The sequence below is a fragment of the Petaurus breviceps genome, unplaced genomic scaffold (genome assembly GCF_028583685.1).
Source record: "Petaurus breviceps papuanus isolate PSGF00001 unplaced genomic scaffold, PetGlider_PUasm1.0 91023, whole genome shotgun sequence".
Taxonomy (NCBI): domain Eukaryota; kingdom Metazoa; phylum Chordata; class Mammalia; order Diprotodontia; family Petauridae; genus Petaurus; species Petaurus breviceps.
Genome location: NW_027187398.1, coordinates 5,046,266 through 5,062,725, shown reverse-complemented (window position 1 = coordinate 5,062,725; position 16,460 = coordinate 5,046,266). Strand labels below are relative to the sequence as shown.

The window sequence follows — 16,460 nt, the reverse complement described above, 5'->3', positions numbered from 1 at the left end:
TTTTCACTGTGCCATGTTGCTTCTCTGTGTTGTGTATCTGTCAGTAACCAATTCTTACTATGGTATTTTTTAGGTGAAAGGTAGGGTTCCACTGCTCTCATTTCTTTAGGAATAAAACTATTTCTGTCTCATGGTAAATATTTATTATTGTTGCTATTTTTTTGACTTTTGGTTGAATACCTGACACTTGGTGATGTGCTTTGTTTCTTGGGTGAAAGGACTTAGATAAACATAAGCTGGAGTTGCTGTTGAAGCTACTGCTGTTATTATCTAAGAGTGTCTATATTTAATTGTCATAAAATAATCCAGCCACCCCTCTACAAAACAAGAATTTTAATACAGTGTAAGTAAATTCCCCAGATGAGTCTTTCTGAGAATGATTAGCCTATTCTTTGAGGCAGTGAGTGTCAGCTTCTTTTTCAGGTAGCTGTTTGAAAGTTGGAGGGAAAGAAGAGCCACCCTCCATGCTGTTATTAGAGAAAGTTAGAGCTGGAAGGAATATTAGAAGTTCTTTGTTCTAACCTCTTCGTTTTACAGAGGAGGCAAATGGGGTCTGGAGGGATGAAGTATCTTGCATGAAGGTGTTGAGTGCTTAAGTTATTTGTTAAATTGATACCAGACCTTTAGGACTCCCCACTCCACTGTCCAAGACTCTTTCCACCAATACTTCTGTCTTCTGAAACCGGGGTCTTGATTATGTAACTAGCTTTGAAGCAGGACAGGTTGGTTATGTGAAGAGCGGTGATCAAAGGGCAGTGGCTTTGGGGAGTGCCAGTAGTGGGAGAGAGGGGTATAGAGCTAGAAATCAGGAATCAGTGATCAGGAAATCCAACTCCCTATTTTTACATATGAGGAAACGGAGGCCCAAAGGAGTTAAGGAATTTAACCAAGGTTATATAAGTAGTCTTTAAGTGGAGCTTGAATTGGAACCCAAGTCCTCTGGAAGAAGTCTTTATCTTTGTGTGAAATTTCCCAAGTTACTCCCCAGCTGATGGTGATTAATAAGCAGTTTTTCCAATGAGGCTGTGGAGCATCTAGACTTGAGAAATGGGATCAAGTATATGAAACTTGATATCAGTCTCTTGTGATAGGAAACTGAGGGCTTAGTATTATTAGGATGGCAGTAGAGCAGGGAATCCAGACAAAAGCAAGACAATATAGTTTATGATTATCAAATCTTTGCAACCATTTGGGAGAAATAAGCCAGATTTTGGTGCTCACACTAAAGTGGCATGATCACTAGCATAAGGCCTGGAAACTTCTCTGCTATCACAAAACTCATACCTGCAGCATATGAGTATCCTGTGACTGGGTGACTGGTGGGTCGTGGCTAGAGAAGTTGGTGGTACCATGTCTTAGTTAATAAGAAATCTAGGTCTCTTTTGATCTGTTAAAAAATTATTTGAGGCTACTCTCCCTTTAGAGCAAGTTATTTGGAGTAATTTTAAGGAATAAACTTTGGATGTTATATAAGTGGTAGCTATTATTTTATGTTTTTGGTTTTTTTGGAGGGCAATTGGGGTTAAGTGACTTGCCCAAGGTCACGCGGCTAGTTTTTGTGTTAAGTGTCTGAGGCCGGATTTGAACTTAGATCCTCCTGACTCCAGGGCCAGTGCTCTATTAGCTGTACCACCTAGCTGCCCCTATTATTTTTAAAAAGTTTTATTTATTTACTTTTTTGGAGGGGGAAAGGCAAGGTAGCTGGGGTTAAGTGACTTGCTCAAGGTCATACAACTAGTAAGTGTCAAGTGTCTCAGACCAGATTTGAACTCGGGTCCTTCTGACTCCAGGGCCAGTGCTCTATTCACTGCACCACCTAGCTGCCCCAGTAGCTATGATTTTTGAAAACAAATTGACATATCGATATAATCAATTATATTTGGACTTAGTTTCTAAAATTAGCTAATGTACTGCATGTGAGCAGGTGTATTTCTGAGAGGCTATTAACTACCAGTAGTCCAGAGCCAATAATAATTTGATTCTTTTATTAAATCTGTGATATCATTAGTGTGGATACTTCCTCCATCATTGGACATTTGTGACTTCTTCCTGTGTGATTCTTGTCCATGTCTTTCCTTAAATCCTTCACAGAACTACGTAACATAACAGAGGATTTCCTCCAGGTCATAATGTTTTATGAATGCCAGAGCAAGCCTTGGGCTGTCCATCTGTCCTTTACTCTCACTCTGTCACCCACATCCTTTTTTTTGTCATACCTGTCATTGATGCCATTTCTTGAGTGTGAGTCATCATTGATGATAAGCTGCAATTTATTTACACCACTCTATGTCTCTTCGTTGTCGTTTAGGTCAAACTGCAGTTTTGTTTTTTGGGAGATGGTGATGTGCCTTGCTTTGCAAACACTGAATGTCGCCAGGAGCCTCTTGGTAGGAGGCAGTTTTTGTAACTTCAAATACTTGGGACTTTTGAATACCCTGTGCTGTTTCCCCAATGCCTTCCAGGTCACACTCTCCTTTCTATTCACTTCTGGGTCTTATTGTCCATCTGTTGGAAGATAGATATGTTACTGGTGAAAAAACTCAGCCAGTCTAACTTCATGTCATTCATTCCTTATTCACTTGGTTTTTCCTATGTGGATTCCTAGTTGTCTTTCAGTGGTTGTATATCTCTGTAGTATTATGGGTTCAGTGTATTCAGTACAGTGACATCTACTTAGGAATATCTCCTGAGCCAATAATAGTTAAAACTCATGTTTGTCTAGTATAGAGGTTTCCAAACTTATTTGGCCTACTGCCCCCTTTAAAAAAAAAATTACTCAGCACTCCCCTAGGAATCTGCTTTGTTTTGTTTTCTTCTTTTTTTTGGTTTAATTTGGAATCTACTTTCTTTAACCCTTTACAGTTTTTGTGAAATTTGTGTCATTTCAAAAAATATAAATTTTTAAAAATGAGGCATCTTAAATGTAATAATTTATTGTAAATTTGTGGGTTTTCACCTGCATTGAAATTTTGATGATGCAATATTATATCATGTCACCTTATAGTATCATATCATAAACAAGTCATTACACATGCATATTCCTGCCAATGTATTCTGAACTTCCCAAGAAATCATGACATGTTCGCCTGCCAATACTTTCTTGTTAAGACCTGTCAGTGGACTTAATGACTGATAAGTTATAACTTGCATTTTGTGTGTTTATTTGGAAAATAATGGAATCACTGTGACTTTAACTCTTATTCCACAGATAAAGATATATAAATGTTTTTTAAAAATTTTCTTCTCTTCTTTCCTTATGCTTTTACCACTCCCTTATTCAATTGCACCTGAGGGTAGTGCTGTTCCCCTGGATTGTTCCAGCAACCCTCCCCCCCGGGTCAGTATTGCCCACTTTGGAAACCTATGGTCTAGCACTTTATAGTTACAAAGTGTTTTAAGTTCAAAATAAATTGGAAAAAAAGGCTCATCATGGCTTGATGAGATTATAGAGCACTAGGCTTTATTTTATATATATTTTCTTGTTTCTGCTTTTTGTTTTTGTAGGTTGAACTTACCACTTGGTAGTTGACATATGTGAAACTCACTATTAATCTGTCAGAGAACATGTGAGGCCACTCATAGTGTAAAGTTAAGACTGAATTTGAATGCTGTCTACCCATAGTTTGGTTTATTTACTTTGATAACTTCCTTGCTGGCATATCAAAGTATCATATGGATTTACACAGACACAGACACACACACATATTCTCTGTTGATATAGTGCTTTTTTATTTTTTTAAAGCAATTGGGGTTAAGCAACTTGCTCAAGGTTACACGGCCAGGTGTTTCTGGGTGGGTGCTAAGTGTCTGAGCCTGGATTCGATTCCCCAGGTCATCCCGACACTGGGGCTGGTGCTCTTACTCACTGTGCTACCTGGCCGTCCCTGTTGGTATAGTGTTATGGAGGATTTGTAGGATTACAGAATTTTAGGATTGGAAGAAACTTTAAAAGTCCCACCTCCCTTGTAAGACAGCTTAGGAAAATGAAGTGCAGAGAGATTAAGTGACCTGCCCAAAGTAATAAGGGACACGCTCAGTATTTGAACACTGGTCTTTTAATGCCAGATCAGTTGATCTTTCTATCACACTAGATGGAAAGTATTTGAAATTGAACTACATGCCTTTTTATCTGAAAACTAAGTTTCAGATCTGTAGCAGCAAGCACCCCAGCATCCCCAGGGTGGCTGCCAGCACAGGTTCTTAGATCTGCTTTGCTAAAGGAAAGCAACTCAAAATGGGTTAACAAGCTTACTTTAATCAGTCAAATATATGTCGTTTACCTAGTTCAGGGGAAAAAGGTCAGCACCCCGAACTTCAGAGTATACAGACAGAATTATCAAGACAGAGAAACAGATCAAGTAGACAGGTTTCCAAACCGTCCAACCATTACATCCATACCAAATCAACATCTGGGTTTTTCAAAGCCTGGGGGCTCTCAACAACGGCTTCCCATTGTCTCATCTGATCAAATCACAGAACACTTCTCAAAGTGAGCCCCAAAGCAAAGCCTCACATCAGAGATTATATAGCCTTCTCCTGGGAATGTAACCACCCTCTTGACCCACTGCGCAGTCACACAGCATCAAGGTGTGGGCATTCCTGAAAACCAAGCCTTCTGCCACAGGCTCCATGTGACCACATTCAACCTATTCAGGAGGCAGAGTATATTTTCAAATCAAGGAAGGTTCTCAGAGTCTCTTAAGCCTATCAAAGGGCCTAGGGGCAGGAAGATCTTTAAATATGCATTTCCATTACTAGATCTTAGTTGTCTAAATATAGCTAAATACAGTTGGAATTGTAATGATTTGTGCCTAGTAGGTTAGGAAGAATTTAAATGAGGTATCTACCTTCTAGGTAAGTGTACTAAAGCTGCTTGCTGTTAGATTGGAAAAGTATTTGTCTTATATTGGGTATTTTCACATTTGGTCTTTGGGGGGGAAGAGGGGTTTGAACTTCTGTGTTGTATGATTTTTATCTCCTGGTGGTTGAAACACCTCCTAATTGTTTTAAAAAGGAACCTTATATTTAGAGCAAATGCTAAAAATTTTCCAGTATTTTATATTGAACAAGTGTCAGCAAACTTTATGTGCTTGACCTGCTGCTTTCTGTAGGTACATATTATCAGCATAAAAACCCGTTGAAATACAAGAAAGTAGTTCTCTTTTGGAGGAGAGATAGTGGTTGAATTCACACTGCCATTTCTTTGTATTGGATTACAACTTTATCCTACTTTTGGTCTCTGGAATGGAGAGACCTGTTATTTTTTTTCCTCAAGTATTTAGTATTTTATTTTCCCCCAGTAACACGTAAAAACAATTTTTAACCTAACAAAGTTTTTAAAACTTTGAGTTCCAGATTTTCTCCCTTCTCCTGCCATTGAGAAGGCAAGCAGTTCAATGTAGGTTATACATTTGTAGTCATGCAAAACATTTCCATAATAGTTATCTTGTGAGAGAAAACAGACAAAAAAAAACCTCCTAGAAAAATAAAGTAAAAAAAAAAAGTATGCTTCAATCTGTATTCAGACACCATCAGTTCTTTCTCTGGGGATGGATAGCATTTTTCATCCTAAGTCCCTCAGAATTGTCTTGGATCATTATATTTCTGAGAATAGCTAAGTCTTTCACAGCCAGTCATCTTAAAATATTGATATATTGATATACCATTGTACACAGTACATTCACTTTGCCATCAGCCCTTGTAAGTCTTTCTAGGTTTTTCTGAGAGCATCTTGCTCATTATTTCTTGTAACACAATAGTTTTCCATCATAATTGCATACTACAACTTGTTCAACTATTTCCAAATTGATGGCTATCCATCCCCTCAATGTCTAATTCTTTGGCCTAGAAGAGAACTATTAAAAGTATTTTTTGTGCATATAGGTCCTTTTCCTTTTTGTTTTTGCTTTTCCTCTTTTGGGGTATAGACTTAGTAGTGGTTATAGTGGTTAAAGGGTATGCATGGTTTTATAGCCTTTTGGATATAGTTCCAAATGGCTCTCCAGAATGGTTGAATCAGTTCACAAGTCCACCAACAGTATATTGATGTCCCATTTTTTCCACATACCCTCCAGCATTTGTTATTTTTCTTTTCTGTCCTATTAGCCAATCTAAGAGGTATGAGCTAGTAATTCTGAATTGTTTTGATTTGCAGTTCTCCAATCAGTAGTTAGAGCATTTTTTCATGTACGGGTATAGATAGCTTTGATTACCTCATATGAAAATGATCATATCTTTTGATCATTTGTCAATTGGGTAATGGCTCTTATTTCTAAAAATTTGCCTCAGTTCTCTATCTGAGAAATGACACCTTTATCACATAAACTTGCTTGAAAATTATTTTCACAGTTACTTTTGCTAATATTTCCCTCCATTCTGTCCCCTTCCTCCCCCATTTATTTTGTTCTTTCTCCTTTTACTCTGTCCTTCCTCAAAAGTGTTTTGATCGTGACTATCCCTCCCCCAATTTGCCCTTCCTTTTGTCATTACCTCCCCCCCCCTTCCCCTCTTACTTTCCTGTAGGGCAAGATAGATTTCTATACACAATTGAGTGTGTATGTCATTCCCTCTTTGAGCCAATTCTGATGAGAGTAAGGTTAACTTACTTCCCCTCAGCTCCCTGCTCTTCTCTATTATAAAAGCTTTAATTGGAGTCAAGATGGTGGAGTAGAAACAGGACTTCCCCTGGGCTCCGGCTCCCACCATGTCTAATTCATGTAAAAGGTGACTCTGAACAAACTTTGGAGCTACAGAACCTACAAAATGACACAGAGTAGCTAACCTCCTGCTGAGGACAGCCTGGTAGGCCGGCAGCAATCAGCTGGTGCAGTGCTCTGGGAGCCGACCCCAGCCCCACAAGCTGGTGGTTTTAGCCCCAGGGCGAGCCTGACCAGTTACTGGCTGGAGGGACTTCAGATCACCAGTAGCTGTGGCAAGTTTCCAGAATTATCAATGCATAGATGCTAAGGACAAAGTGAGAGGTCAGTGCAGTGTGGACTTTGCGATCTGGTAGTTTGGGATTGCAGTTGGCCTTTAATCCCCTGGAGGGAGAAGCCGCTGAGGCACCATGGCTGTGCAGCCACCTCCACATACCGCCACATGGCAGCTTCAGCTATTGGCCTGCAGACTGTAGGGGGACCAAGCGACCAGTGTGAAGGGTAATTGATCTTGCTTTAACCTGCTTGGATCTGGATTGCAGTATAGGGAGGAGGGCCTGGGATATGTGACTAGCTTGCCAGAGTGTGTGGAGGCTTCAGAGCAGGCACTGAACTAATACCTTTGGCAGCTGAGAAAACACCAGCATTTGGTACAAAGCTCCCCTGTCTGGTAGCAGAGGCCTACTGTGGCAAAAAGCCCAAAAGTCAAGTAATTGAGTGGCAACATGAGTAAATGAGGGAAGCAAAGCAAAGAGAGGAATCCGGTGTTAGACTCCTATTTTGGGGACAAAAAGGATCAAAGCATGGAACAGGAGGAAGACAGTGAAATCAGAATTCCTGCACCAAAAGCTTCCAGGAAAAATAGGAGCTGGTTACAGGCCATAGAGGAGCTTAAAAAGGATTTTGAAAACCAGATATGAGAAGTGGAGGAAAATTTGGGAAGAGAAATGAGAACGATGCAAGAAAATTATGAAATGAGAGTCAACAACCTGACTGAAGAAAATAACACCTTAAAAATAGACTAACTCAAATGGCAAAAGAGGCTCAAAAAGGCAATGAGAAGAATGCCTTAAAAGGCTGAATTTGCCAGATGGAAAAAGAATCTCAAAAGCTCACTGAAGAGAATCATTCTTTCAGAATTAGATTGGAGCAAATGGAAGCTAGTGACTATATGAGAAATCAAGATACTATTAAACAGATCCAAACAAATGAAAAAATAGAAGGCAATGTGAAATATCTCATTGGGAAAACCAGTGACCTGGAAAATAGATCCAGGAGAGATAACTTAAAAATTATTAGACTATCTGAAAGCCATGATCAAAAAAAGAACTTAGAAATCATCCTTCAAGAAATTCTCAAGGAAAATTGTCCTGATGTTTTAGAACCAGAGGGCAAAATAGAGGTTGAAAGAATCCACTGATCACTTCCTGAAAAAGATCCCAAAAAGAAAACTCCTAGGAATATTATAGCCAGGTTCCGGAATTCCCAGATCAAGGTGAAAATATTACAAGCAGCCAGGAAGAAACAATTTGAATATGTGGAAACATAATGAGGAGAACAGAGGATCTGGCAGCTTCTACATTGAGGGATTGAAGGGCTTGGAATATGATATTCCAGAGGTCAAAGGAGCTGGGATTAAAAGCATGAATCACCTACCTAGCAAAACTGAGTATCATATTTCAGGGGAAAATGTGGTTATTCAGTCTAATAGAGGACTTTTTTTTTTTTCCTTTTTTTTTGGAGGGCAGTTGGGGTTAAGTAACTTGCCCAAGGTTACATGGCTAGTTTTTTTGTGTGGGTGTTAAGTGTCTGAGGCCAGAAGCGAACTCGGGTCCTCCTGACTCCGGGGACGGCACTGTTACTAACTGTGCCACCTAGCTGCCCCCTTTCAAGCATTCTTGATGAAAAAATCAGAATTGAATAGAAAAATTGACATTCAGATAAAAGAAGCAAGAGAAGCATGAGAAGGTAAACAGGGAAAAGAAATCATAAGGAACTTATCAAAGTTGAACTATTTACATCCCTACGTGGAAAAATGATAATTGTAACTTATGCAACTTTTCTCAGTATGAGAATAATTGAAGGGAATAGAATAGTGTGTGTGTATGTATATATATATATATATATATATACACACACACATATATAATACATACACACATATCTATATAGGAGGGTATATGGGCGTATGAATACATATATGAATGTGTCTGTATATGTGTACAGGTATACATAGATAGAGGGCACAAGACCAGTTTAATGGGAAGGGATGATACTTAAAAGGTGAAATTAAGAGGTGAGAGAGGAATATAATGAGAGGAGATGGGGAGAGACAGATTGGGGTAAACTATTTCATATAGAAGAGGCAAGGGAAAATGGTCACAATGGAGGGGAAGAACATAAAGTCAAAAGGGAATGGGTCAACCTTATTCTTATTGAATTTGGCTTAGAGAGGGAATGACATACACACTAAATACAGTATCTCACCCTACAGGAGAGTAGGGGGGAAGGGGATGAGAGGGGGGATGATGGAAGGGAGGGCAGGCTGGGGGAGAGGGAAGTTGGAATCATCCACTTTAGCAAAGGGACAGGATCAAAGTAGAGAATAGAAAAAGTGGGAGATGGGATAGGAGGGAGGGAAGTAGAGTCAGTCTTTTACAATATATGTACTATGGAAATGTTTTACATAGCTACACATGTACAACCTATATTGAATTGCTTATCTTCCCAGTAAGGGTGGGTGACAAGGGAGGAAGGGAATAAATCTGGAATTCTAAGTTTTAAAATTAAATGTTTATTATATATATATATTTATATGTATATATATATATTATTATCAATATTATTTTACTTGTAAATGGGAAATAAGATATATAGTCACTGGGGCATTAGCGATTCACCATGCCCTGCTGGAAAGTTGGAGGGGGTATGGGAGAAGATATGGGAGAGACCAGATTGGAGGAGGGGATATCCAGTGGGATCGCTATTTTGGGGTGGTGGGTAGAGGAAAAATGGGGATAAAAATTTGTAACTCAAAATCTTGTGGAAATGAACAATGTAAACTAGAAAGAAGTTAATAAAGCATTTGATAAAAAAAATACAAAAACATTAAAATTAAAAAAATAAAAGCTTTAATTTTTTCTTTATTTATTTGCTTGTTTACTTTTAATTTACAAGATTCAGTTCTACAATCCCTTGAGTGTAAACTTTTCTCCCCCTCCTTTCCCCCAACGGCAGCATGCAATCAAGTATAGGATCTGCAAATACTTTCACATTAGACAATAGTCAGGTTGCAAAGGTTTATAAGCAATGGAATGAATAATGGGAAAGAGGAAACAAAACTAAACAAGAATAAGAAAGAGAGTAGGTAGTTTGTTTCAATTTGCATTCAAACTCTGTAGTTCCTTCTCTGAATATAGACATCTCTTTTCATCATGAGTCTTTTGGGGTAGTCTTATATCCTTGCATTGCTGAGAAGAGCCCAGTCTATCAAAGTTGGTCATCACACATACATTGTGTCTATAATTGAGTACAAATTTATTCTGGTTCTGCTCTTCTCACTCAACATCAGTTTGTATAAGACTCTCCAGGTAAATATGAAGTCCATCTGCTCCTCATTTCTTATAGCACAATCGTATTCCATTACATTCATATACCACACCTTGTTTAACCATTCCCCATTTGATGGGCATCCCTTTAATTTCCAGTTCTTTGCCACCACAAAAAGAGCTGCTATAAATATTTTTGTACATAGGGGTCTTCCTCCCATTAATCTCTTTGGGATACAGCCCTAGAAGTGGTATTGCTGGGTCAAACGGTATGCACTTATTTACAGACCTTTGGGCATAGTTCCAGATTGCTCTCCAGAATGGTTGAATCAGTTCACAACTCCACCAACAATGCATTAGTGTTCCAATTTTTCAACATCCTTCAGCATTTGTCTTTTTCCTGTTTTGTTATCTTAGTTAATCTGGCCGGTGAGATGTACCTCAGAGTTGTTTTGATTTGCATTTCTCTAATCAGTAGTGATTTAGAGCATTTTTTCATCTGCTTATAGATGTCTTTAATTTCTTCCTCTGAAAACTGCCTGTCCATATCTTTTGAACGTTTATCAATTAATGACTTGTATTCTTATAGATTTGACTCAATTCTCTGTAGATTTTAGAAATGAGACCATTATCAGAGACACTGGATGTAAAAATTCTTTCCCAATTTTCCACTTCCCTCTTAATTTTAGTTACACTGGCTTTGTTTGTACAGAAACTTTTTAATTCAATGCAATCGAAATTATCCATTTTGCATTTTATAATGCTGTCTAACCCTTGTTTGGTCATAAAATCTTCCCTTCTCCATTAATCTGTCAGGTAAACTATTCCTTGCTTTCCCAGATTGCTTACAGTATCAGCCTTTATACCTAGATCATGGATCATTTTATTTATTTTTGCTTTTTGGAGGGCAATTGGGGTTAACTGACTTGCCCAAGGTCACATGGCTAGTGTTAAGTGTCTGAGGCTTGATTTGATCTCAGGTCCTCCTGACTCCAGGGCCGGTGCTCTGTTTGATGCGCTACCTAGCCGGCCCCAGTACCAAGTAGTTTTGATGACTGCTGGTTTATAATACAGTTTAAAATCTGGTATAGGTAGGCCACATTCCCTAACATTTCTTTTCATTAATTCCCTTGATATTCTGGACCTTTTGTTCTTCCAAATAAATTTTGTTACTATTTTTTCTAGCTCTATAAAGTAATTTTTTGGTAGATTGATTGGTATGGCACTAAATATGTAATTTAGTTTAGATAAAATTGTCATTTTTATTATATTAGCTCAACCCAGCCTCGAGCAGCTGATGTTTTTCCATTTAGTTAGATCTGGTTTTATTTGTATGAAAAGTGTTTTGTAGTTGTGTTCCTATAGGTCCATTATAAAAGCTTTTACTCGAGGTAATTTTCCCCTTTCTGCCTCTCCCTTTATCTTTCTCTTAATGTGTTCCTCTCTCACTCTTGAATTATATTTTTACAATATTATCCCTTCATATTCAACTCACAACTGTACCCTCTGTCTATATATATCTATACACACATACATATGTAGATATATACATACTTACATATCTATATATAGATATATATGTGTGTATATATATATATATATATATACACATACACACACACACCCACACATACCTAAATATATTCCTTCTAATTAGCCTAACAATGAGAAAGTTCTTACGAGTTACAAATATTATCTTCTCATGTAGAAATGTAAACAGTTTAACCTTATTAAGGTGCCTTATGGATTCCCTTTCCTGTTAACCTTTTTATGCTTCTTTTGAGTCTTGAATTTGAAGTTATATTTTCTATTCAGATCTTGTCTTTTCATCAGGAATTCTTTTTTTCCCTTTTTTTTGGAGAGCACTTGGGGTTAAATGACTTGCCCAAGGTCATATGGCTTGGTTTTTTTTTTGTGTGTGTGTTAAGTGTCTGAGGCCGGATTTGAATTGAGGTCCTCCTGACTCCAAGGCCGGTTCTCTATTCACTGCGCCACCTAGGCGCCCCTGTAGATTGTTTTGTAATGTTGAGCCATCTTTGCATCTCTGGTATAAATCTAATTACTTGGTCATGATAAATGATTTCTTGGATGAATTGCTGTAGCTTGTTTGATAGGCTTTTGTTAAAAAATTTTCAATTGAGGGGCAGCTAGGTGGATTAGTGAATAGAGCACTGGCCCTGGAGTCAGGAGGAGCTGAGTTCAAATCCAGCCTCAGCCATTTGACACACTTACTAGCTGTGTGACCTTGGGCAAGTCACTTAACCCCAAGTACCCTGCCTTCCTCCTTCTAAAAAATAAACAAAAAAATTTTTTCTCAATTGATATTCATTGATGATATTAGTCTGTAATTCTCTTTCTTTTATCCTTCCCTGGTTTAGGGAACAAGACTGTATTTGTCTAAAGAATTCTGGCAGTGTCTACTATTGTTTGCCGCCTCATGGAGTCAGTTGATTTTTGTTTGCTCTGTTCTGGTTTTCTGGAAGTTTCTTAGTTCTATTCAATTTCCCATTTTCTTTCTTTTTTTTTTTTATTTTAAAGCAATCTGGGTTAAGTAACTTGCGCAAGGTTACACGGCCAGTTATTTCTGGGTGTGGTGCTAAGTATCTGAGCCCAGATTTGATCCCTAGGTCATCCCAACAGTGGAGCCGGTGCTCTTACTCGCTGAGCCACCTTGCTGCCCCTAAGCAATTGGGGTTAAGTAACTTGCTCAAGGTTACACGGCCAGGTGTTTCTGGGTGGGTGCTAAGTGTCTGAGCCCGGATTCAATCCCAGGTCATCCCGACTCTGGAGCCGGTGCTCTTACTCTCTGAGCCACCTGGCTGCCCCTAAGCAATTGGGGTTAAGTAACTTGCTCAAGGTTACACGGCCAGTTATTTCTGGGTGAGTGCTAAGTGTCGGAGCCCGGATTTGATCCCCAGGTCATCCCGACAGTAGAGCCGGTGCTCTTACTCGCTGTGCTACCTGGCCGCCCCTCAGACTGTTTGCTTGGTCCCCCTACACTCTGCAGGCCAGGAGCTGAAGCTGCTGCAGTGCCTCAACTGCTTCTTGCCCTTGGGGAAGAGGCCGACACACTCCCAACTACTGGATCCCAGTGTCTGTGTTGCACTAACTTCTCACTTTGTCCTTAGTATCTGTGTGTTGATAATTCTGGAAACTGCCACAGCTGCTGGTGATCTGGAGTCCCTCCAGCCTGTGGTTGGTCAGGCCGGCCCTGGGACTAAAACCTTTGGCTCAGGCGGGGCTGGGGTCGTCTCCCAGAGAGCTGCGCTGGCCGATTCCTCCTGGCCTGCCGGGCTGTCCTCAGCGGGAGGTTAGCGTCTTTGTCCTTTTGTGGGTTTTGTAGCTCCAAAGTTTGTTTAGAGTCCCCTTTTACATGAATTGGAGGTGGTGGGAGCAGGAGCTGCACGGAGGTCCTGTTTCTACTCCGCCATCTTGACTCTGCCCCTGAATATGCACAGTTTTATAACTCTGGGCATAGTTCCAAATTTTTTCCAGAGTGGTTAGATCAGTTCACAACTCTACCAACAGTTCATTAGTGTTCCTATCTTTCCCTCATCCGTTCTAGCATTTTGTCTTTTCTGGTAGGTGTGAAAAGTTACCTCACAGTAGTTTTAATTTGCTTTTCTGTAAAGAATAGAGATTTGGAGTGTTTTTTCATATAACTATAGATAGCTTTGATTTCATCTTTTGAAACTGCTTGTTTATGTCCTTTGACCATTTATCGGTTGGGGAATGGCTCTTATTTTATTAATTTGACTCAGTTCTGTATATAAATTTGAGAAATGAGGTTTTTTTCAGAGAAACTTGCTGTAAAAATTTTTGATAATTACATCGTCTGTGGTATGTTTTAGCAAAATATAGTTTTGCTGATTATTTCTTTTAATTAGATCTATTTTTGCTTTTGCTTTGAGATTGTGATTGCTACCCCTGCCTTTTTTACTTTAGCTGAAGTATTAGATTCTGTTCTAGCCCTTTAACAGTGTGAGTGTTTTCCAGTTTAAGTATATCTCTTGTAAATAACATATTGCTGAATTTGTTAATCATTCTGTTATCTACTTCTGTTTTATGGGTAAATCACCCCATTTACATTCACAGTTATGGTTACCAATTTGTGTATTTTTCTTTGTCCCATTATTTCCTGTGTTTTTCCCTTCCCTGTTAATCCTATCCACCCTCAGAATTCTATTTTGCTTCTAATCACTGCCTCCCTTACTCTGCCTTTCCCTTTATGATCCCTTGCTTTCCCTTGTCCTCTTCCCCTCCTATTTCACTATTGGGTAATTTACATTTCTAGCCCAACTGTGTGTATGTGTGCATGCATATATATCTATAAATTATGTATATCTATATCTTCTTCCTCCTTTGAACCAATTCTAATGAGAATGATGTTGAAGCATTGTCTGCCATCTTTCATTTTCCCCTCTATTGTAAAAGCTCTTCCTTGTGTGCCTTTTTTGAGACAATTTTCTTCTTTCTACCTCTCCTTTCCCTCTTCTCCTATTGCTTTCTTCTTTTTTCCACCTTCAATTATTTATTTATATTTTTGAGATTATTCCAACATGATTGAATGTCCTCTGTCTATACAAATTCCTTTCAACTGCCCTAATAATGATGAAATTATTAGGAGTTACATGTATCATCTTCCCATATAGGAATGTAAACAGTTTGATTTCATTGAATCTCTTAAGATTACTTTTTCCTGTTTACCTTTTTATACTTCTTTTGAGTCTTCTGTTTGAATGTCAGATTTTCTATTCAACTTTGGTCTTTTCATTAGGAGTGCTTGAATTCCTCTATTTCATTAAATGGCTATTTATTCCCCTGAAGGATTACTCTGTCTTTCTGGATAGGTGATTCTTTGTTGTAAATTAGCTTTTTTGCTTTCTGGAATATCATATTTCAAGCCCATTGTTCCTTTAATATGGAAGCTAAGTCTTATGTAATCTTTCTGACTGCTTGAAGTATTTTCTCTTTGACCTGGGAGCTCTAGAATTTGACTATAATATTCTTCAGAGTTCATTTTGAGATCTCTTTCAGGAGGTAATTGATGTATTCTTTTAATATCTAGTTTACTGTCTGCATCTAAAATATCAGGGCAGTTTTCCTTGATAATTTCTTGAAATATTATTTGTAGGCTTTTTTTTTTATCATGACTTTCATTTAGTCCAGTAATTCTTAAATATCTCCTTGATCTATTCCTAGGTCATTTGTTTTTCTAATGAGATATTTTACATTATCTTCTATTTTTTATTTTTTTGACTTTGTTTTATTGTTTCTTATTTTTATTGTTTAACAACTCTCATGGAGTAAAAAAAATTTTTTTTACACAAGTTGGTAAATATAACTGTGAATTTAATTTTATTTTTTTCCAATTACATGTAAAATTTTTAGCATATACTTTTACAAGATTTTGAATTCCAAATTCTTCTTCTTCCCTCCCCCTCTCTACATTGATACATGTACAATCATATTAAATGTATTTCCACATTAGTCATGTGAAAGAAAAAAAAAAGTGAAAATAGCATGCTTCGATTTGCATTCATACTCCATAATTCTTTTTCTGGATGTGGTTAGCATTTTCCATTATGAGTGTTTTAGAATTGTCTTGGATCATTGTATTACTGAAAAGAGCTAAGTCTATAATAGTTAATTATCTCACAATTCATGTAAGTTTTTCTAGGTTTTTCTGAAGTCTTCCCGCTCATCATTTCTTATAGCACAATAGTATTCCATAACATTCATAGGCCACAACTTGTTCAGCCATTTCCCAATTGATTGGCTTCCCTTCAATTTCCAGTTCTTTGCCACCAAAAATAGCTGCTATAAAAATTTTTGTACTATGGGTCCTTTTCCCTTATCGATGATCTCTTTGGGATACAGATTTAGTAGCAGTATTGCTGGATCAAAGGGTATGGACAGTTTTATAGTTCCAAATTGCTCAGCAGCATGGTTGGATCAGTTCACAGCTTTACCAACAATACGTTATTGTCCCAATTTTCCCACATCTTCTCCGACATTTATAATTTTCTTTTTCTATCATATTAGCCAATCTGATAGGTGTGAAGTGGTACCTCAGAGTTGTTTTAATTTGCATTTCTCTAATGAATAGTGAGTTAGAGCAATTTTTTATGTGACTATAGATAACTTTAATTTCTTCATGTGAAAACTTCCTGTTCATATCCTTTGACCATTTATCAGTTGGGGAATGCTTTGTATTTTTATAAATTTGACTCAGTTCTCTATGTATTTTAGAATC

General features: G+C 38.0%; 1 protein-coding gene across 3 annotated transcripts in view; it reads left to right on the top strand.

Annotated features, from left to right (window-relative positions):
* The window catches only part of ACACA (acetyl-CoA carboxylase alpha), a 253,387-nt gene that overhangs the window by 16,663 nt on the left and 220,264 nt on the right, over positions 1-16,460 (top strand). The gene's annotated exons all lie outside the window — the stretch shown is intronic.